This window comes from Protopterus annectens, chromosome 5.part0, assembly GCF_019279795.1.
Source record: "Protopterus annectens isolate FY-2018-M chromosome 5.part0, PAN1.0, whole genome shotgun sequence".
Taxonomy (NCBI): domain Eukaryota; kingdom Metazoa; phylum Chordata; order Ceratodontiformes; family Protopteridae; genus Protopterus; species Protopterus annectens.
In genome coordinates, this window is record NC_056735.1 from 1,744,208,837 (window position 1) to 1,744,230,663 (window position 21,827).

General features: G+C 46.1%; 1 protein-coding gene across 1 annotated transcript in view; it reads right to left on the reverse strand.

Annotated features, from left to right (window-relative positions):
- The window catches only part of LOC122802411 (chromatin assembly factor 1 subunit B-like), an 857,184-nt gene that overhangs the window by 180,009 nt on the left and 655,348 nt on the right, over positions 1-21,827 (reverse strand). The window lies entirely within an intron of this gene.

Here is a 21,827-nt window from a genome sequence, read left to right on the forward strand (position 1 = left end):
TGGAGTCAGAGAATTCCTGACCCTGCCATTGAAAATGTTCCCGCATGGAATGCAGGACTTCACCAAATGAGAAATCCTCTGGTGGGGAGGCAGAGGGAATTGATTCCTCAGCATCAGAGTCCTCGTAGGCCTGGAAGGATTCTTCTTGGGTATCTGAATGCTCAGAATCCCCAGAGGCTTCATCCGAAGAGAGGTCGTCCGCCTGCTCAGTTCTAGGCCTTTTCTCTGCAGGTGGCTGAGAACCCCTGTCCGGATGAGGCTGAGACCCCCTGATAAGGGAAATAAGATCAGCAGCCAGAGACATGATCTGCTTATCAGAAGAAGGGGCCTGGGCAGTAGGTTTAGGATGGGCCTTGGCCTGACTGGCGGCCTTAGCACGTGCAAAGGCCTTGATGGACATGGATACAGGAGGCCTAGCAGCCCCACGTGCAGGCGTAACCTTATCCACAGAAATGGTGTCGGGTAGATCCAGTACTTATCAACAACCGGCACTGGAGAGATCTTCGAGACCGAAGGTCGTGTTAACGCTGTGTCGTCGGCCTGGAGCGGTTGATTTACCACTTCCGAAGGGACTGGAGCACTAGAAGAGGGCTTGGGAGTAGCATCGGTAGTGGACGCGGGCCGAGGATGTTGGTCCCGGTCCTTGCGTTTTTTAACAGATTGGGTTGTCGGTTGATCCAACGGCATGATATACGCGAAAGATTCACCGAAAAAGTCCACTGCGAATTCTGCCCGGCGCCTGAGAGTGCGCTTATTAAAGCAAGCACAGGCCGAGACGTCGTGGTCTGGGCCCAGGCAAGGAAGGCAGAGAGAATGGAAGTCCTTATGAGGTATTTGTTTACCACAAGACAAACAATTATTAACTTTCTCAATTTGTTCTGACATCGGCTGAGGCAAGAATAAATGTTCCCCAACGGGGTACTTAGCTTTTAGATGACTTCGGTACTGAAAACACAGGAGCTGACCGACAGGCACTTGCGAACTGCTTCTGCTTCGGGCACCACGCGGCAAGAAAGACTGAAGAAGATGGCGTCGGCCGATGCCTTTATACTCCAGCAGTTGTGACGTCCGAGAGGAGGAAACACCAGCCGACGCCAGAGCCAGACTTTGGAATTCGGCCGACCGAGGGCTGCCTGAGGCAGGACAACCCATACGTTATGACTGCAGTTGCATTCTTGAAGGACATCTTCAAATTTTATATGATCGAAGATCATATATTTGAAGCTCAAAACTTCAAATTTCATATTATCGAAGATGATTCAAAATCCTGAACAGAGATCGGCATACAGCATGGACCGTGAGATTTCCCTTGTCCAAACTGTAGTGCGAACTTGGAGTTGGTATATTCAAGTTGCTGGGGGGGGTGTAGGGGGGCTTGCCCCTGCATACACATGTTTTACTGTGTTGGGTGGTGTTTGGGGTATGGAGTCACAATTTTGAGCTTCAAAGATCTCGAGATTCTGAACTCGGTGTTCTGAAATTTGAGGTTTTAGGATTTCAAAATTTCGTAGCGAAACCCTATATATATATATATATATATATATATATATATATATATATACATACATACATATATACATATATATATACACATATATATATATATATATACATATATATATACATATATATATATATATATATATATATATATACATATATATATATATATATATATATATATATATATATATATATATATATATATATATATATATATATATATATATATATATATATACATACACACACACAGACATGATATATATATATACACATATACATACACACACACACACACACACACACACACACACACACACACACACACACACACACACACATATATATATGTATATATATATATATACACACACACACACACACACACACATCGATATCTAGATATAAATACATACATGCATATACACACGTATATGTATGTGCATCTAGATATATATATATATATAATATATAATATATAATATATATCTACACACACACACACACACACACACACACACACACACACACACACACACACACACACTTGTGTGCATTTTCATAGAGAGGGGCAAGTATAGAATGAAAGCCCAGTTTTGGTAGGGTTTACAGCAGAATCGACATAAGATGCCTTAAGAAAGAGATGATTACTAAGTCATATAAAATATTGTAAAATAATTAAGAAAGACAATCAGAAGGGATAAAGGGCTTGGATGACAGATTCAAACAAATAGGTTCATAGGTATCTACTAGGCTATCGGCCCAAGGGCATAAGTAAGCCTAGCCAACAAGGTTCCCTGGCTTACACCACCCAAGAAAGTTATTTTCCTGTGCCCCTGTCAAGCAGGGCCACAGAAGTGATCACCAGGGTGTATTTCCTATTTCCCATCCACTCATCTAGATTTTTCTTAAAGAGTGCTAATGAGGAACTTTGCTTGACATAGATGGGCAGCTTGTTCCAGAGTATGGGAAGTCTCTGGGACAGAAATTTATCAATCTAGTATGTCCTGTTTATTGTGGTGACAAAGTTTAGGCCCCCTAGAGCATGTAGCTCGGAAGGAATGGGATTTCTTTAGGTGCAGCATGTCTAACAGCTCTAGGTCTGACATAGCTTTATATGTTAGGCACAGATCACCTCGGAGTAGGTAATATGCTACGGAGTAAAGCTGGAGTTTTTTGAGACCGTCAGTGTAGGGCATTTGTTTGAGGCCAGTCATCCTTTTTGTGAGGTACTTCTGTGGCCTTTCCAGCTGCTGTAGATGTCTTGTGAGGTACATTCCAACAGGGGTGTTGTACTCTATAATGGGTCTAATGAGTGTTAACTAGACGGGAACAATGACCTCTTTTTTTCCAGGATGAGAACCCTTTTGCGATGAGGTGTGCCACGTAGAAGGATTTCCTGACTACTGTGGCGCTATGATTATCAAAGTAAAGACTACTGCCCACCAGGGTCCCCAGGTCTCTTATCACACACATTCAGCATTAAGTAGACTGCCGCCTATGTGGTAGTTCATGGGTACAGAGTTTTTACCAAAGGGCATGACAATGCCCTTTTTGGCACTGGGCTTGAGGCCATGGCTCTGACACCAGGCATCTGTCTCAGTGAGGCCCTTCTGTAGGAAAGTCCACATCATTTGGGGACTCTACTATGGATCCTAGTTTGTAGTCATCTGCAAACTTCGTTAGCCAAAGGCCTTCTGTGTTAGACTGTACTTCAGAGACGCAGATACCAAACAGGAGAGGTCCAAGGACTGAACCCTGTGGTACTCCACTTGTCACTGGTTTGAAGTCAGATTTGGAGTCTGCAACTTTTAGTGTGGGTTCAGTCAGTGAACCAGTTGGCAACCCATCTTGTGACGTAGGGAATTTATATCTAGTTTGGTGAGTTTAGCTATAATTCCAGAATGGGGAATGGTGTCGAAAGCCTTGGCGAGGTCAAGATAGGCTGTGTGAACCACCTTACCCTCGTCTAAAGCTTTGATGACTGCCTCAAGTCGATCAGGTTCATGAGGCATGATCTCCCTTTCACAAACCCGAATTGGGTGGGATCAAGAGTATGAAGGTTACCAATGTCTGTTTATGAGTTCCATGATGATACATTCCATGGCCTTACAGACCAGGCTCGTCAGGCTAATAGGGTGATAATTCCCGGGATCAGTGGTGGCTTCTCCTTTTTGGAGTGGGATAACTGTTGCTGTGCGCCATTCAGTAGGCACAAAGCGTGACGTGAGGCTATGATTGAACATGGTGCTTAGGTGGGGAGCCAGTTTGTGTAAAACGCAGCATGGATGCTGTGTTTTTGGCTTTAGAGAGTGCAGTTTTTACCTGCATATTTGTGATTACAGGAACTCTGCATTCTTCCTGTATAGCTATGGGCCCTTCGGGGGGTGAGAGGGGGTAAAGTTAGCACTGAACCCGTCTGCCAGGATGTTGGCAATATCAGTTGGTTCTGTAATTTTCATGCCATTGTGTTTTAACTCTGGGCAGAGCTGGGTGTTGCCACCGAGATTCTTGACATAGCTACAGAATGCTTTGTGGTTGTTCCTAGAATCAGTGGCGATTTTGTTTTCACAACTAGCTTTGGAGGATCTTATAAGGGATATTATAAAGGATCTCAGCTTCTTACTGGGGCTGACCAGGGAGCTCCTCCACTTATAAGATTCTACTCTCTTTTTTAAAAAACAAATTACAAAACAAAAGGACATTTGTAGGGCTCCTATGTATGGTATGAAGTCCAAAAGATTTAGGATATTTGCACAAAAATATTTGCACACAAACTTTTATACCTTCAGTAGGCATCACAAAGGATTTTCCTTTGAGTGGAGGGCAGATTTTGGAGATGTGAAGAGACTGAGACAAGAAAAATACAGTTATGTACACTACCATAAATGTAGATGTTCAAGTGTATTCACTGCTGCAGTCATCACATTTGGGCTATCCCTGCCAGGGCCAGGGTAGCCCTTTCCCAGCCTGAATACCAGAGGCTTAGTATTTCTGAGTCTGTTGCTGTCGCTTCAGAACTGGCGTCAGGTCGCCAGTAGTATAAAGTAAGGCAGCCGACACCATTACATCAGTTTTTCTTGCCCTAACCTGTCAGGAGCCTCCAGGTAGGAGCCAGGTTCTGTTGGAAGAACCCTACCAGTAGAAAGGAAATACCAACATGTCCCTTGAAAGTTAAGAGAAGAAAGGGGGATGGAAAGGGAAACCAGGACTGCAACAGTGAATAAACTCTAACATCTACATTTATAGCAAGTGTACACAACTGTACTATGTTTTTCGTGTTGCAGTCATCACATTTCGGTTCACTCCCAAAGCTGAGGAAATGGGTGGAGGCAGTCACGGCAACTGGGGGCTGGCTAGGATGCCCTGTAAGACTGCAGAGGCAAACCTGCCCTGGATTTGGAGAAGAGAGGCAGGTGGTAATGTTCGGTACAAGTGTGAACAGATGTCCAGGTGGCAGCCTCCAAGATGTCCCTGGTGGGGACTCCTCCGAGGAAAGCTGCAGAGGTGGAGGATGCTTTGGTGGAGTGAGTACTAACCCCCTTGGAGGGAGGCTATCCATGTCGTTTGTAGCAGAAATGGATGCAGTGTGCTATCCATTTGGAAATTGTTTGTTTGGAGATGGCTTTGCCTTCTGCCTCTGTAGCAAAGCTAACCAGCAGTTGATCAGACCTTCTGAAGGAGTTAGTCCTGTCTAGATAGAATCTGAGCTGTCTGTGCACATCTAGAGAGTGAAGAATCCTTTCCCCCTTTTTCTCAGAGTTAGGAGAAAAGGTGGGCAAATGAATGGCTTGGTTGAGAGCCACACTGGACACCACCATGGGCATGAAGGATAGGTTAGTTCTGAGGGATACCCTGTCAGCATGTAAGATGAAGGGTTGAATACCCATGAGGTCTTGCAGCTCGGAGACTCTTCTGGCTGAAGTGATGGCCAGAAGGAAAGCTGTCTTCCAGGAGAGAAACTTTAGCTCTGGAGAAGAAGCTGGTTTGAAAGGGGGCAGGGTGAGCTTTTCCAACACAAAGATAAGGTTTCAAGCTGGGGTTGGTGCTCTTCTGGGTGGCCTCAAGTTGCTAGCCCCTCTTAGGAACTGTTTGATCAAAGGGTGTGAGAAAAGGGGTTGCTCAGTGGGGAAATAAACAGAGACAGCAGAGGCATGAATTTTTCTAGAGGAGAAAGAGAGGTCACTGTGTACTAGGTCAGCTAAGTAATCCAGGATGAGAGGGAGGGAGGGCTGTGCCATATTGGCTTCCTTAGCCTGGATCCAGGAGCAGAACCTCTTCCGTTTGTCAGCATACAACTTTCTAGTGCTAGGGCATCTGGCCTCACTTATAACATCTAGAACCTGTTTACTGAGGTTGGCAAGATTGATCCGGGATTATGGAATAAGCCAAGCTGCCAAATTGAGTGTCTGTAATTGTGGCTGCATGAATTTCCTTTCCCTCTCGGTCAGGAGGTTTGGAATCCGAGGAAGATGCCAAGGTGGCAGTGGGAACGCACTGTGCAGCAAGGGGCACAAGTGATGGCAAGGCCAGTCTGGAGCTATAAGAATTGTCCTTGTTTTTTCCTCCTTTATTTTGAGCAGTACCCTGGGGATGAGAGGTAGTGGAGGAAAGGCATAGACCGATAGATTAACCCAGGGGAAGGACAGGGCATCCACTTTCGAAGCCATGCAGTGATGCTCCCTGGTGCAGAATTTGCTGAGCTGATGGTTGGTGTCTGAGGCAAAGAGGTCAACCTTCGGGCTGCCCAATGTCTGAGTTATCAGGGTGATGGTTCTTCTGTTGAGCTGCCACTCGTGTGGGTCCAGAAGATTTCTGCTTAATTGGACTGCCAGACAGTTGAGGGAACCTGGTAGGAATTGTGCTAACATGTGCAGTTGCATGGCAGAGGCTGTGTATCAAAGGGTCATGGACAGCCTGCATACAGGGTAGGAGTGAGTCCCTCCCTGCTTGATGATATACCACATCACAGTGGTGCTTGTCTGTTTTGTTCAAGAGAGCCCCTGGGGAGAGAAGGGGCTTGAAAGCTATCAAGGCGCGCGGAACAGCTATCATCTCTTTTTGGTTGATGTGTAGAGGGATTTGCTGCGGGCTCTATTGGCCCTGTATGCACCTGCCTTCTAGGTGTGCACCCCAAGCATAGTCTGATGAGTCTGTGGTGAGGGTCTGGGCAGCGGGGGTTGCTAAGAAAGGTAGCCCCTTGTTGTGGGCGTATGCTGTTGCCCATCTAAGGGGGGGGTGAGTCACTGCGAGTTCTTACCACAAGGGCATGGCTTAGAACTCCCTGGTTTTGAAGTGGAGGTAGTCCACTACTTAGATCTCTGCATTCTCTGTGGCTGCTGTCTGGTGGGGGTCTGGTTCCCCAGGGCCTGGGCTGGACTGGCTTAGTGGGAGCAGGAAAGGACCAGTGCTTCGTGGGACAATGCCTGCTGAACCTGGGTGGCTGGACCTGTAAGAAATCCTTAACTGTCTGCATAGATTTTGCTTTTTCTTCCATCTTTTTTAAGACCTCTTCTGCCTTAGTGTCAAATAAGTTTTGCTTGTGCAAGGGGGCATCCAACAATTTAGATTTGACATGGTCTGGCAGGGGCTGTTCCTTAAGCCATGCATGCATTCTAATGACAGATCCAGTGACTGCTGCCTTGCAAAAAGCTTCTAGGGCATCAAAACCACAGTGCAAGGTGTGTTTAGTTACTTGACTTGTAGAATGCATTAACTCTCGTAACTCTTTAGATTCTGCACAAGCAGGAAAAAAAAGACAGTTTCTGTTTGAGGAGTTCCAGGGTATGTTGCTGAAATTTTTGCATATGGAGCTGACAATTTAGTGCTCTGACAGCAAGAGTAGCTGAGGTGTATACTTTTTTACCCCATCTGTCAGTGCTCGGGAATCCCTATCTGAGGGGGTGGGATTCTTACCAGAGGTTGCTTTAATCCCTTTAGGCCCTTGAGAAAGTATCTCAGGATCAGCAGTAGGATTTTTAGTCAGATGCATCAGAGTCCTCTGACTCTTGTTCAGACAAAACAACAGGGGACAGATCTGTTTTCCTTTTGGAGGGAGTAGCTTGGCTTCCACTGATCAGCATGATAAGGTCTTCCGCCATCTTAAGCATTTGAGACTGAGGCAAGGAAGCAGGTGCCTGAGATTGGGTCTGTTTCTTGGAAGTGGTTTGTATCCTTGGCCTAAGAAATCCGGTCGTTTTCAAAAGGACGGTAGTTGCGAAAGACATCAGTTTGTGTCGAGAATTGGTAGTGTAAAGGACTTCCTCGGAAGACTGTGCCTGCTCCGTGGCTTCGGACCTATCCAAGTTAGAGACTACCGCAGGATCCTTAGTTGAAGAAGAGTTTTGTGGCATACCAGACTCCAAAAGGGTCTCGGTAGCAGCCTGCAAATTCACAGAAGTGGGCATTAGGGGCTGCAAAAGTGCCCCACTGAGGAGCGGAGAACTGACGTGTACCTTAAGGGAAGCGTCGGTAGGTTTGGACCTGTGCAGTCTGTCTCTGACTTTATCTTTACGTTTCTTTCAGAAGATCTGCTGACAGATGGCTTACTAATGCCATATCGGAATTCAAAGACTGTAAGTGAAAATATCTAGCTACAATAATGGCCCAACAGATAGTTCTGGCGTTGAACAAAGCACAGAAGCGACAGAGAACATCGTGGTCTGGGCCTAAACAAGTAACACAGTAAGAATGAAAGTCTCGGTGTGGTATTTCCTTTCCACTTTCCAGGCGAAACAATTATTTATTTTTTCTGACATCGGTTAGTGCAAGAAAAAAGAATCACCAATAGGGTACTTAGCTTTAGAAGACTTCAACTTTAATTCGGTAGACGAAACTTAGGTAGCAGCCGACTGGCACTCATGCAAACTGCTTCTGCTTTGGGCTCTGTGGCAAGAAAGACTGATGTAATGGCATCAGCTGCCTTACTTTATACTACTGACAACCTGACATCAGTCCTGAAGAAACGGCAACCGACGCAGAAATACTAAGCCTCTGGTATTCGGGCCAGCCGAGGGCTACTCTGGCCCTGGCAGGGAAAACCCAAATGTGATGAATGCAACAGTGAAACACGAACAACATCTAGGAACCCATTTTCTGGGAATGTGTGGAATTATCTGAATTTAAGGACACCCTAAAGAATGTTCTGACACAGCTGTTGGGGGAGCATATTATACCAAGGATTAGAACCATAAAGATATAAAGGCCATATTAAGTTTAGTGCTATTAGCAGCCAAAAGGCAATTACAAGAAAGAGGGAATGAAAGATTAAACTATTGCAAATGAAGTACTGGCTACTGTAAAATAAATAAATAGAATAGGGATCATTAAAAGATGGAGAAAGCAATTTTCATTAGAATAAATAGTGCATTTGGGAATAATATATATACAAAATAATGTTCAAGCAGATAAGCTTTTCAGTTCTTAACAGCCTAAGAGCAATGCACAAGAATAAAAGGAATATAATTATACAGGAAATAGTATGTATAATAAATGTAAACAAAAATGGAAAGTCCTGTTTGCTTTCATTGTTATTAATGTATCTAATGTATCGTTATTAATGCAACTCCCTCATACCACAAATTAACAATGAATAATGTTACAGTATAAAGTTTCTGCGGTGGTGCAGCGGTACCGTTGCTGCCTCAAAACAAGAGGTTCTCCCGTTCGATTCTTGGCTGGAGCACCTTCTGTGTGGAGACTGCATGTCCTCCCAGCGGTACAGTGGCGTTTGAAAGACATGCGTGGATGGGCGTGCCTTCATTGAAGGTTGGGTGTCGAGCTGGCACCTCGACACTTTAAAAATCTACTGCCAATCATTCAAGGACCTGAGTTCCGCTGTGGCGCCCCCTGACCGGGAAAAGCCGAAAGAAGAACAAAGTACAGTTTTGTACCTACCATAAATGTAGATGTTCGAGTGTTCACACTGGTGCAGTCATTACACTTGGGTTATCCTGCCGTCAGGCGGTCCCGCGGTTGGCCAGAGTTCCAAATTCTTGGTCCGGTGTCGGTTGCTGTCACTTCTTCCCCGACGTCAGTGCGCCACAGGTATACAAGATGCATCCAACACCATTTTCTTCAGTTTTTCTTGCCCCAGATGTCAGGTGCCCCCAAGTAGGTAGGCAATACATATTGCTAGTAAAACATATATATAAAATAAAAACAATACCTTCAGTTACAAGCAAATACAGAACAAAGGTTGCATAGGATAGAAAGGTATAGATAAGTCCAGCTAGGACAGAGGGGATGGAGGGAGGGTAACCTGGACCGCAGCAGTGTGAACACTCGAACATCTACATTTATGGTAGGTACAAAACTGTACTACGTTCATTGTGTTACACTGCTGCAGTCATTACATTTGGGTAGAATCCCAAAGCTGAGGTTGTGTGGCTGGTCTATAAAGAGTTAGGATTGGCTAGGAAGACCTGCAGAATTGCAGTGGCAAATCCTGCTCTGGATTTAGAGTAAAGAGGCAAGTGGTAATGCTTGGTAAAGGTGTGCACTGAACTCCAAGTTGCAGCCTCCAAAATTTCCTTGGTTGGTACTCCTCTGAGAAAGGCTGTTGAAGTGGCTGTTGCTCTGGTAGAATGTGGCCTAATGTTATTAGGGACAGATTTCCCATGCTGTGTGTAGCAGTAACGAATACAGTGTCCTATCCATTTGGAGATAGTCTGCTTTGAAATAGCCTTGCCCGGTGATCCTGCAGCATATGCTACAAACAGCTGCTCAGTTTTCCTGAAACCTTTTGTTTTGTCCAAGTAGAAGCGTAGCTGCCTGTGTATGTCCAAAGAGTGCAGAAGTTTCTCCCCTTTATTCTGGGGGTTTGGATAAAAAGTTGGCAAATGGATGGTTTGGTTAAGAGCCACACTAGATACCACCTTTGGCATAAAGGTAGGGTTTGTCCTTAAAGAAACCCTGTCCAGATGAAAAATTATAAAAGGTTCCACTGCCATTAATGCCTGTAGCTCTGAGACTCTTCGTGTTGAAGTTACTGCCAGGAGCACAGCTGTTTTCCATGACAAAAATTTTTAGATTGGCTGTATTAGCTGGCTCAAAAGGTGGCAGGGTCAGTTTTTCCAAAACAAAATTGAGGTCCCAAGTTGGTGTTGGTGCTCTCCGGGGCGGTCTTATGTTTTTAGCCCCTCTGAGGTACTGCTTTAACAAGGGATGAGAGAATAAAGGAGGATGTGCTGAAATGGCAGAGTCATGGATCTTAACTGATGAGAAGGATAGGCCTTCGTCCAGCATCTCCGTTAAGTATTGCAAAATCTGAGGAATGTTTGGGACAAGAGGATCAAAGCTTTGAGCCTGGTTACAGGCGCATAATCTCTTCCATTTTTCTGAGCAAGATTTCCTGGTGCTAGGCCTCCTGGCCTCCAAAATGACATCCATAACAGTTGCCTGTTTGACTAATGAATCTGCCATGCAGCCAGGTTTAGGGTTTTGAGCTTACCGTGCAGGATCTGATTGTTTTGTTGAGTCAGAAGGTGTGAAAATTGAGGCAAAATCCATGGTGGGCCTTGAGCTAAGTTCTTTAAGATTGGGTACCAGTGCTGGCGTGGCTAGTCTAGAGCAATCAGGATCATCTGTGGTTTTTCTTGTCTGGCTTTTAGGAGTACCTTTGAAAGAAGAGGCAGTGGTGGGAAGGCACAAACTTTTAGGCTTTTCCAGCTGAACGAGCGAGCATCCACTTTCCATGCTTGTGTGTGATAAGTCCTTGCGCAGAATGTTTGTAGTTATTAATTCAGTGGGGAGGCAAAAAGATCTATGTCTGGGCATCCCCATTTTTGCGTTACCATGCTGAAGATTTGTGGATTCAGTTTCCATTCATGAGGGTCCATGATATTTCTGCTTAGATCGTCTGCCAGAGTATTTTTCTTTCCTGGCAGGAATTCTGCTTGCAGATGAACTTGATAAGTTAGAGCTGTGTTCCACAAGGTCATGGCATGACTGCATAGGGGATAAGAATGAGTGCCCCCTTGCTTATGTACCACATTACTCTGGTGTTGTCTGTCTTTAATAATAAATGTCCTGCATGCAGAAGGTCCTTGAAAGCTGTTAGGGCATTTTGAACAGCCAACATCTCTTTTTGATTGATGTGAAGCTGCATTTGGTCTGTGGTCCACTTGCCCTGAATACATTTTCCTGCCATGTGTGCTCCCCAGGCGTAGTCCGAAGCATCTGTTGTTAGTGTCTGGCTGTAGGTAGAGTGAAAGGCTGACCCTTGTTGAGGTGACATGCCTGTGCCCACCATCGAAACTCCTGTTGTAGGCAGGGAATTATTGGTATTACTGCTTCTAAACTGTAAGAGTGCGGAGTCCAAACACTTTTTAGGTACCATTGTAATTTCCTCATATGCAGTCTGGCATATGGAATTAGTAGTATGCAGGATGCCATGAATCTCAGGGCCTGCAGAATTTTTCTTGCAGGGAGATGGGACTTTTTTGCCAGTAGTTGAAAATATTGAGTCAGTTGTCCTTGTTTGTCTGGTGTGAGAAGTCATCTGGGCCGTTGTATTTAAGCTGGCACCCAGGAATAGTATCTGTTGTGAGGGCACTAGTTTTGACTTCTTTTCGTTTACTGTGTACCCTAGAGAAATTAGCAACCATTTTACAAACGCCAGATGCTTTAGAAGAATATCCTTTTGTCTCTGCTTGAATGAGGCAGTCGTCCAGGTATGGATATATTTGAATTCCTTTTTGTCTGTAAAATGCAATTACTGGTGCCAGGCACTTTGTAAAGACCCTGGGCGCAGTAGATAAGCCAAAGGGCAGTGCAGAGAATTGGTAGTGCATTGTACCAGCTTTGAATCTGAGGTATCTTCTGCAATCTTGTCTGATAGAGACATGCAGGTATGCCTCTTTGAGGTCCAGAGTAACAAGCCAAGTCTTCTTGCCCAGCATGGGAAGAAGCTGCTGTAGTGTCAACATTTTGAATTTCGGAACATCCAGGTAAGTATTTAGAGTTGAAAGGTCTAGTATGGGTCTCCAGGCTTTGTCCTTTCTAGGGACCAGGAAGAGTCTTGAGTAAAATCCTTGTCCTTGTTCCTGCTGTGGTACTTTTTGAATAGCTCTCATGTCTAGAGGGCTGATATTTGTTTTTGAGCCTATGCCCATTGATTTTGTGGCAGGTTTGGCATTCCTTTTAGCCTTGGTAAAGTGTGAAAGTGGAACCTGTAACCTTGAGACACAATATTCAGAATCCATTTGTCTTGGGTGATTGTTGGCCAAATTTGATAAAGTGCTAGTTTTCCCCCTAAGGGTGCTGCCAAAAGGGAAGTGCTTGGCGTACAAAGGGGGAAGTCATTGGGATCGTTTCCTGTATGGTTGAGATTTGTCCTCACCTCCTTTTGGGGTTGAGGTACACCACTGTCGCTGTCTGTTAGAGCCTTGAGGTTGAGACCTGCCTCTTGGGCGTCTGCATCTGCCTCTCTGTGGCCTGTCTGACACTGGAAAGGACCAATTCTTTGTAGGCCAATTTCTGCTAAATCGAGGTGGCTGTACCTGTAAGAAATCTTTGACTGTTTGCATAGATTTAGCTTTATCCTCCATTTTCTTTAACACCTCTTCTGCCTTAACACCAAACAATGTATCATGCTGTAAAGGAGCATCCAACAATTTTGCCTTAACATGATCAGGTAAACTCAGTTCTTTTAACCAAGCATGTCTTCGAATCACAGAACCTGTAACTGCGGCTCTACAAGAGGCCTCTAAAGAATCAAAACCACATTGCAGAATATGTTTTCCCACCTGTTCAACTGCATGCAATAAATCCTGCATTTCTTTATAGTCAGGAGCTTCTGAGTTTGCAAGCATTTTCTGTTTTAACTGAGCCATTAAATATTATTGGTACTTAAGCATGTGAAACTGGCAATTTAAAGCCCTTACTGCTAAAGTTGCAGAAGTGCAAACTTTCTTCCCCCATCTATCCAGTGCAATAGAATTTCTGTCAGAGAGGACTGGATTTTTTGCAATGGAAGCCTTAACCCCTTTGGGACCCTGGGAAATGGTTTCTGGGTCAGCAGAAAGGTTTTTATAAAGAAACTTGTGAGAGTCAGGGACTCTATAGTACCTATCTGGTTTGGCTGGTGCAGGGGGCAAACAATCAGGTGATAAGCTGGATTCAGAGAACATATCATCCACAATATGTAACACAGGCGGAATAGCAAGGGGCCTGTGCTGAGGCAATAAAAGGAAGTCCCTGAGCCTTTTCTTGGATTCTGAATAATCCTGACTTTCCCAATGGAAATGTTCCCTTATGGTATGTAAAGTTTCCCCAAAAGAGTAATCCTCAGGAGGAGAGGCTGAAGGGATAGATTCTTCAGCATCAGAGTCCTCATAGCGGGGTAGAGAGTATCCCTGGTCTGAAGAGGAATCAGAGGAAATGGACACCTGATCAGAGGAATCATAGTCTGTATCCTGCCTAGGCCTTTTCTCAGGAGGGGGATGGGAACCCCTAATTAGAGTAATGAGGTCTTCGGCCATTTTGAGCATCTGTTTCTTAGGCATGGAGGACTGTCCAGGAGAATGCTGTACTTGTTTCTTTGTCTTTAATGGTGTTTTTGTCTTGGCTGTTGCTTTAATGATAAGTTGTGAAGGTCTGAAAACACCCTCAGAAGCCGATGCCTGCTCAGCGGCTCCGGACCCATCTGAGGGATTAGTTTCCGTAGGCCCAATAACTTGAGTTTCCAGAGGCCTAGTTGTCTCCACGTGGGAGTCGGAGGCGGCCTCTGGCTCTGTGGTAGCAGGTGTCAGGGGCTGCAAAAGCGCCTCACTGAGAACCGACGAACCGGTGACTGGCCTAGAAGAGGCTTTGTCATCTGTTTTGGACCTCGGATGCCTGTCTTTATGCTTGTCCTTGCGTTTTTTATGAATTGCGGTAGTCGGTTGTTCCGACGGCATTGTATAATTGAACCTTCGGCCAAAGTAGTGCAAAGCAAAATCAAAACGTCGTTTTATAGTGCATTTGTTAAATCTGGCACAAAACCTACAACTAGTGAAGTCGTGATCAGGGCCTAGGCATGAAATACAGTGGAAGTCCTTATGAGGTATTTGCTTCCCACAAGAAATAAAATTATTATGCTTCCCACAAGAAATACAATTATTAACTTTTTCTGACATCTGTCTGAGGCAAGAAAAAAGTTTCCCCAACGGGGTACTTAGCTTTATTGAAGACTTCAGATCTGAAATTCGACTTCGAAAATCTCAGGAGTCGGCAGACCGGCACTTGCGAACTGTTTTTGTTTCGGGCACCGCGCAGCAAGAAAGACTGAAGAAAATGGCGTCGGATGCATCTTATATACCCCTGCCGCACTGACATCAGGGCAGAAGTGACAGCAACCGACGCCAGACCAAGACTTTAGAACTCTGGCCGACTGCAGGACCGCCTGTCGGCAGGATAATCCAGGTGTAATGACTGCAGCAGTGTAACACGATGAACATCAACAATGTTACAGTATAATGAATAAAGTTGCTGTTAAAAAGTCAATGTGTTTGCTTTACAATCAGAATCAGAGGTGAAGGGCACTTTTCCTCTTTTGTAACACTAACAGTTGCTCAGAGGAAAGGTGCAAGGTGTTCAAGAAAAACAAAATCATGTGACATATTCAACAGATCCTGGTAGGGAACCTGGAATTGTGTTCGAGATGAAAACCTGTACCACACACATGCTGTGGCAAAGATGGTATATACACTTGATTGAATATGGACTTTTACAGACCAAGACTGAGGGGATATGCAGAAATCACTTCACAAGACTAAGAAAATGGCCATCAGGAGTCCTTGATCCTGGAACCAGTGTCATCCACACAAAAAATAAACACTGCACTCATCCTCTGGCAAAACATAGGTATCACAATCAAAGGGCCATGGAGAAGCCTCTGGACTGACAGACTGCTGGAGGCATTCCATTCAAGAACACATGCTATCATCTGAATAAGTGCTGGCCTTCAATATCAGAGTACTCGGCTGAAGTAGACACTAGAATCATGGGTTGCAAAAAATGCTAAACTGGACTTGGCATCCATGACCTTGCAGTGGTCTTATGACTCAAATGGATAGTCATCATCTTCCCAGTACTTCTCTTTTGGGGGCTTCTCCAAGAGTTTTATTTTTCTCTTGGAGAGTCCATAGCAGATTTGAACAAAACCATGGTGGTCTTCCTGGTAGTCCTGGAGAGGATTTGCGCTACAACTGAGTGCCTTCTGGTTGAACCTTGCAAAATGGGTACAATATGTGATGTCACACTCGGACCCCAGGCAAAAAGCACCTTTGTGCTGGAAGTCTGTGGAGGAACCGTTTTGTAAGCACAATGCGTTTATCAATTTTCTCAGTATCCAACATCTAGCACGGACGTTTATAAGCTACTGTTAATAGGTATGCAACTTGGATATAAAAACAGAGTAACACTATTCCTGAATGGAGAAAGTACAGTTTTGTACCTACCATAAATGTAGATGTTCGAGTGTTCACACTGCTGCAGACATCACACTTGAGTTATCCTGCCGTCAGGTGGTCCTGCAGTCGGCCAGAGTTCCACAGTCTTGGTCCGGCTTCTTCCCTGACGTCAGAGTGCCAGGGGTATATAAGATGCATCCGACGCAATTTTCTTCAGTTTTTCTTGCCCCAGATGTCAGATGCCCCCAAGTAGGTAGGCAATACATATTGCTAATAAAACATATAACAGAAATAAAAAGAATACCTTCAGTTACAAGCATATACACCACAAAGGTTGTACAGGATAGAAAGGCATAGCTTAGTCCAGCTAGGTCAGAGGGGATGGAGGGAGGGTAACCTGGACTGCAGCAGTGTGAACACTCGACCATCTACATTTATGGTAGGTACAAAACTGTACTATGTTCATAGTGTTACACTGCTGCAGTCATCACACTTGGGTTGAATCCCAAAGCCAAGGCTGGGTGGTGGTACTAAACAGGATTCGGAGAAGCTAGTAGGCCCTGCAGAACTGCAGTGGCAAAGCCAGCTCTGGTTTTTGAGTATAGAGGCAAATGGTAGTGCTTGGTGAAGGTGTGCACTGAACTCCCAAGTTGCAGCCTCCAAAATATCCTTGGTTGGTACCCCTCTGAGGAAGGCTGTTGATGTTGCTGTAGCCCTGGTGGAATGGGGCCTAATGTTACCAGGCACTGGTTTCCCATGGTGTGTGTAGCAGAAGTGGATGCAAGGTCCTATCCATTTTGAAATGGTCTGCTTTGAGATAGCCTTTCCTTGTGATCCTGCAGCATAGGATACAAAGAGCTGGTCAGATTTTCTGAAAACTTTTAGTTATGTACTCACCATAACTTCAGATGTTTGGGATCCATCTCGCCTACATTCTGACTGATGGGTTCGGAGCCGATCCCTCGGCTCCGACTCGGCACGCTTATGCCAAAGAGCGAAGTCTCTTATTGGCTGAGCTTACTATATCCCAGGATACACCACTACCAGTCCCCCAGATCTAGTTTGTCCGCATACATGCACATATGCACGCACTGCTTATATAACATCGTCAGATGAAACAAGATAAAACAGTAGAACTCAAAACCGTTCAATCTCTTCTGATCTCCAAGGCAGGGGGAAGGAGGGTGGTATTAGGAATGTGGCTAGATGGATCCCAAACATCTGAAGTTATGGTGAGTACATAACTAAAAGATGTTATGTGATCCTATCTCGCCTACATTCTGACTGATGGGACAGCGTCCCTAGCACCTGAATCCTGGGTGGCTCACTGGAAAACACTCCTGAGTACCGTGGAGCCAAATGATGCTCGCCCTTTAGAGGCCACATCCAATTTATAGTGGGAAATGAAAGTGTGCGGGTTGGACCAAGTAGCCGCAGCACAAATCTCAGAAATAGCGAGCTTGGAATGAAAGGCGATAGAAGTAGCTATAGCTCTGGTAGAGTGAGCTTTGATAGATGTTGTCAGTTGCTTATTTGAAGAGGAACAAGCCTGAGTTATACAATCTCTAATCCATTTGGAGATAGTAGCTTTTGTGATGGTTTTACCCAATTTATTGTCTGAAAAGGACACAAACAACTGGTCTGATTTTCGAATTTGCTGAGTCCTGTCTAGATAGAAGCGTAATTGCCTGTGAACATCCAATTTATGGAGGGTGTACTCCGCTTCATTGGAGAATTTTGGAAAGAAAACTGGTAGCTCTAGAGATTGTTGGAGACAGAGATTAGAACAAACCTTTGGGACAAAAGATGGGTTAGGCCTAAGTGACACTCTATCCTTGTGAAAAATCAAGTACGGTGGTTTGATAGATAGGGCTTGAAGCTCTGAAACCCTTCTTGCAGAGGTAATTGCAACTAAGAAGGCAGTTTTCCAAGACAGATATTTTAACTCACATGTAGCAGCCGGTTCGAAGGGGAAGATGTTAAGGCACGAAGCACCAAATCAAGATCCCACGGAGGCAGGATGAAAAACTGGGGTCTTAACAGCCCCGCACCTTTAATGAAAGTTTTGCATAATCTGCTGCTCATCAACGGTGGATCCATGAATTCGTGAAATTTAGAGATAGCTGCAAGTTGGACTTTAATAGTAGAGACTGAAGATCCTTGATTAAACAAGGATGTTAAAAATTTCAAAACCTCTGGAATCTGGGCAGTGATAGGGTCTAAGCCCCTGAGTTGAGCCCAGATAGCAAACCTCTTCCACTTACTGAGGTACAATTTCTTAGTGGTGGGTTTGTGAGCCGAAGATAAAATGTGAATAACTTCCTGTCTAAGGTGTGATTTCTGACTAAAGTCGGAAGTGGAGGAGCCAAGCTGTCAACTTCAACGTGCGAAGGGACTGGTGTTGTCGTCCCGACTGATGAATTAGCAGATCCGGGGTTAGATCCAAAAACCAAGGATCGTCCACCGCATGTTTCTTCAGGTAGGGGAACCATACCTGACGAGGCCAGTACGGAGCAATTAGTATCATTGTGGACCCCAATTGAGAAGCTTTCTGAATGACTTTGGGGAGAAGTGGAACCGGAAGAAAAGCATAAAGTAGCCCTGTTGGCCAAGGTTGTGCTAGAGCATCCATAGCTGCCTCCCCCTGATGTGGAGTCAGGGAGAAGAACCTTTTGCACTTTGTGTTCTGTGGTGTTGCAAACAGGTCGCAGCACGGGCCCCCATCTTCTGAAAACCTGAGCTGCTACTGTTTCGCTCAGGGACCATTCGTGAGGAGAGAGAATTGTCCTGCTTAATCTGCCTGCCAATATATTGGAGTTCCCTGGAATGTGGGTCACTACCAAGAAGCGGTTGGTAGCTACAGCCCATTCCCACACCCTCATGGCTTCTCTGCAAAGGGGTAAGATCTGGTCCCTCCTTGTTTGTTTAGATACCAGACCACCGACATGTTGTCTGTGTGGATAGCGATAATGCCTTGAGGGAGAAACTTGTGGAGAGCCTGTAGGGACAGAAGTACAGCCCTCATCTCCAACACATTGATGTGGAGAAAGGTTTCGTCTGGAAGCCAGGAACCCTGAACTAACCTGCCCAGACAATGCCCCCACCCTGTCTGGGAGGCATCCGTCAGGGTGGCCACCAGAGGGGGGATAACAAAAGGTCTTCCCTGATTCAGATTGGACGGGTGAAGCAACCAGCGGAGGTCCCGTTTGCACGTTTCTGTAATCATAATGGGGTGATTGAGGGGAAGATCCTGAAAGGACCATTGAGTCGATAATAGCCACTGAAGAATCCTCATGTGCAATCTTGCCAGAGGAACTAGGAGAACCGTGGCAGACATTGAACCTAAAAGTTGCAGGACCATCCTGGCTGGGGCTTTGGATCTTGAAAGCAGGGCTTGAACTTGACCTTGTAAAGTTATAATCCTTTCGGTAGGAAGAAAGACGCGCATCAATTTTGAGTCTATCTCTGTTCCTATGAACCTTATGCGCTGAGAGTGCAGCAAGACAGACTTTGACCAATTGAATGTAATTCCCAGGGTAGCACCCAGGGAAAAGGTGGCTTTGAGGTTGTCCATTAGTAGATGCCTGGTGGTGGCAGTCAGGAGCCAGTCGTCCAGATAGGGAAACACTTGGAATACAAGACTCCTCAGGTGAGCAGTCACTACTGCCAAACACTTGGTGAACACCCTGGGGGCTGTGGTGAGACCAAAGGGCAGTGCACAAAATTGGAAATGACTGTCTCCCAGGCTGAAGCGCAGATACTTCCTGGACGCCCGATGTATCGGTATGTGATAATAGGCGCCTTGAGATCTATGGAGCACATCCAAACATCCTTCTCCAACAATGGGAGAATGGATTGTAACGTGACCATTCGAATTTGGATTTCGGACGGATTGGTTTAGTCTGCTGAGATCCAATATTGGTCTCAGGTCCCCTGTCTTTTGGCACTAAAAGAACCTTGAGTAATTTCGATCCGATCTGGTCTGTGGGGACCGGTTGGATGACTCCTTTTCTAGCAGCTTTAACGCTTCTGCTGCAATTTCCTTTGACTGGGTGGTGGGTCCGGGATTTTTGGACGGTGGGGGTGAGTGTGTGAAGGGAATGGTGTAACCTCCGGCAATAATCCGAAGCACCCATCTGTCCTGAGTGATAGACTCCAAGGCTTTTAGGTGCTTGGCAACGGCACCCGACTGGCTCGAGCAGCACAGCCGGGCAATCCCTCATGAAGTGTGGGAGGCTGAAGAGCCACGAAAGGACTCAAGGGTCTCCAGAATTGCGGGGCCCTCTGCCGCCTCTGGGACGGCCTCCCAGAAAAATTTCCCGTCCTCTGCCTCTGGAGGGGAATCTTCCTGCTGTTGAGGAAAAACTTACGTGATTTACGGAACCACATCTTCCCTCCTCCTTTAGCCTTGGGATAAGGCCGAAGGGAGTGGAATAACGTGCACCTACGGCAGATAAAGTTTTTCCTCTTGCTCACAGCGGTAAGAGTGTCTTTAACCTTAGGTCCAAACAAAGAGGACTCATCGAAGGGAGCGTCGGCGAAGGAAGACTTGAAGGCCTCCAAAATGACATTAAACGGAGCCAGGCTTGTCTCCTCAGAGAGCCACGCCTGTGCCTCGCTCTACCGCCTTCCGGCCGCATATGAAATGAGCCTCATGGACGAAGTTAGAAATTGAAGTAAGGATAGCCAACTGAGAGCTAACCGACTGGGCTAGCTGCTCAGGTAGGTTACCCGAGAGGAATCTGACAGCTCCTTGACCAGATCCCTCTGTAGCCTGGTAAAATGTGCCAAATAATTCAGGGACCTTAAAGTAAAGGCCGCTGAAGTCAGAGTGCGCTTGCATCGTCCATGCTCCTAGACTCCTTATTAGGAGGATGGACGGACGCTGAAGCCTCTGCCACGCCTGTTGTGTAGCAGATGCCACCACCATGGCATCTACAGCCACGCCTTTAGTCAGGAACTCCTTCTCGGTGGGGCAGACAAAAATTTGTTAGGACGAGAAGGCACTGGTTCCACGGTATCTGGATGTTCCCGACCTCCGACAAACCAAATCCAGGAGCTCGTCAAGGGCGGAGACACCCAGGAGGCGGAGGGCTGAGCCCCAAAGGCCTTGAGAAGCACTGACTCATCAGCAGAGGGGGTTTGGATATCCAGCCGCCTCGTTGTTTGAGGATCTCTAAAATGTCTGCAAATGAGACATCATCCGAGGACGACTGGGACCCTCTGCATCATCAAGATCAGTGTCCGATGTAATAGACTCGGGAGTCCACGTGCTTCCTCTTGCACGATCTCTTCCTTGGGGCTCCTCTGAAGACAACTCCAAGAACCCTCAGGAGGAGGGGAACCCCAGTGGGGTAACCTCAGGCCCAGGGCTCCGCTGCCTAAGGACAGGGAACTGCCAAAGACCCAGTCTCCACGCCCAGGAAGGTGCCGGTAAAGCCGAGAGATGGCAAGAAGACTTGGCCAACGACTCCTCATAGCTCTGAAAGCCGGACCCCAGAATCCTGGGAGTGTCCGGTCCCCGAGCCATGATAGCAGACGGAAGTCCCGCAGCAAGCACCGAGAGGGAGGCTCGAACAGACAGCATAGGTCCCAAACGTCACCCCGGTCCAGCCGAAGAAGTCCATGTGCCAAACTCGGACCAAGGCCGGGTTGGAGTAAGGGTCGGAGCCGACCCTAAGACCTCCACCGGCTCCAACAGCACCTGCTCGACGGAGCAAGCGGTCGGAGGAATGGCAATGACATGGGCATGTCGGCTCAAGCCAACTGGGTCGGAGCCGAAACAAATTTTGAAAGACTGGGGACTGGAACAGTCTTTGGAGCACCCTGTCTATGTCCGAATCTGACATCCTCGATGACCTAGAGGATACTGAACGGGTTCGAGATGGCCTCTCCAACGGCCCCAAGGGGCTAGGGGACCGCCCGAGGTGA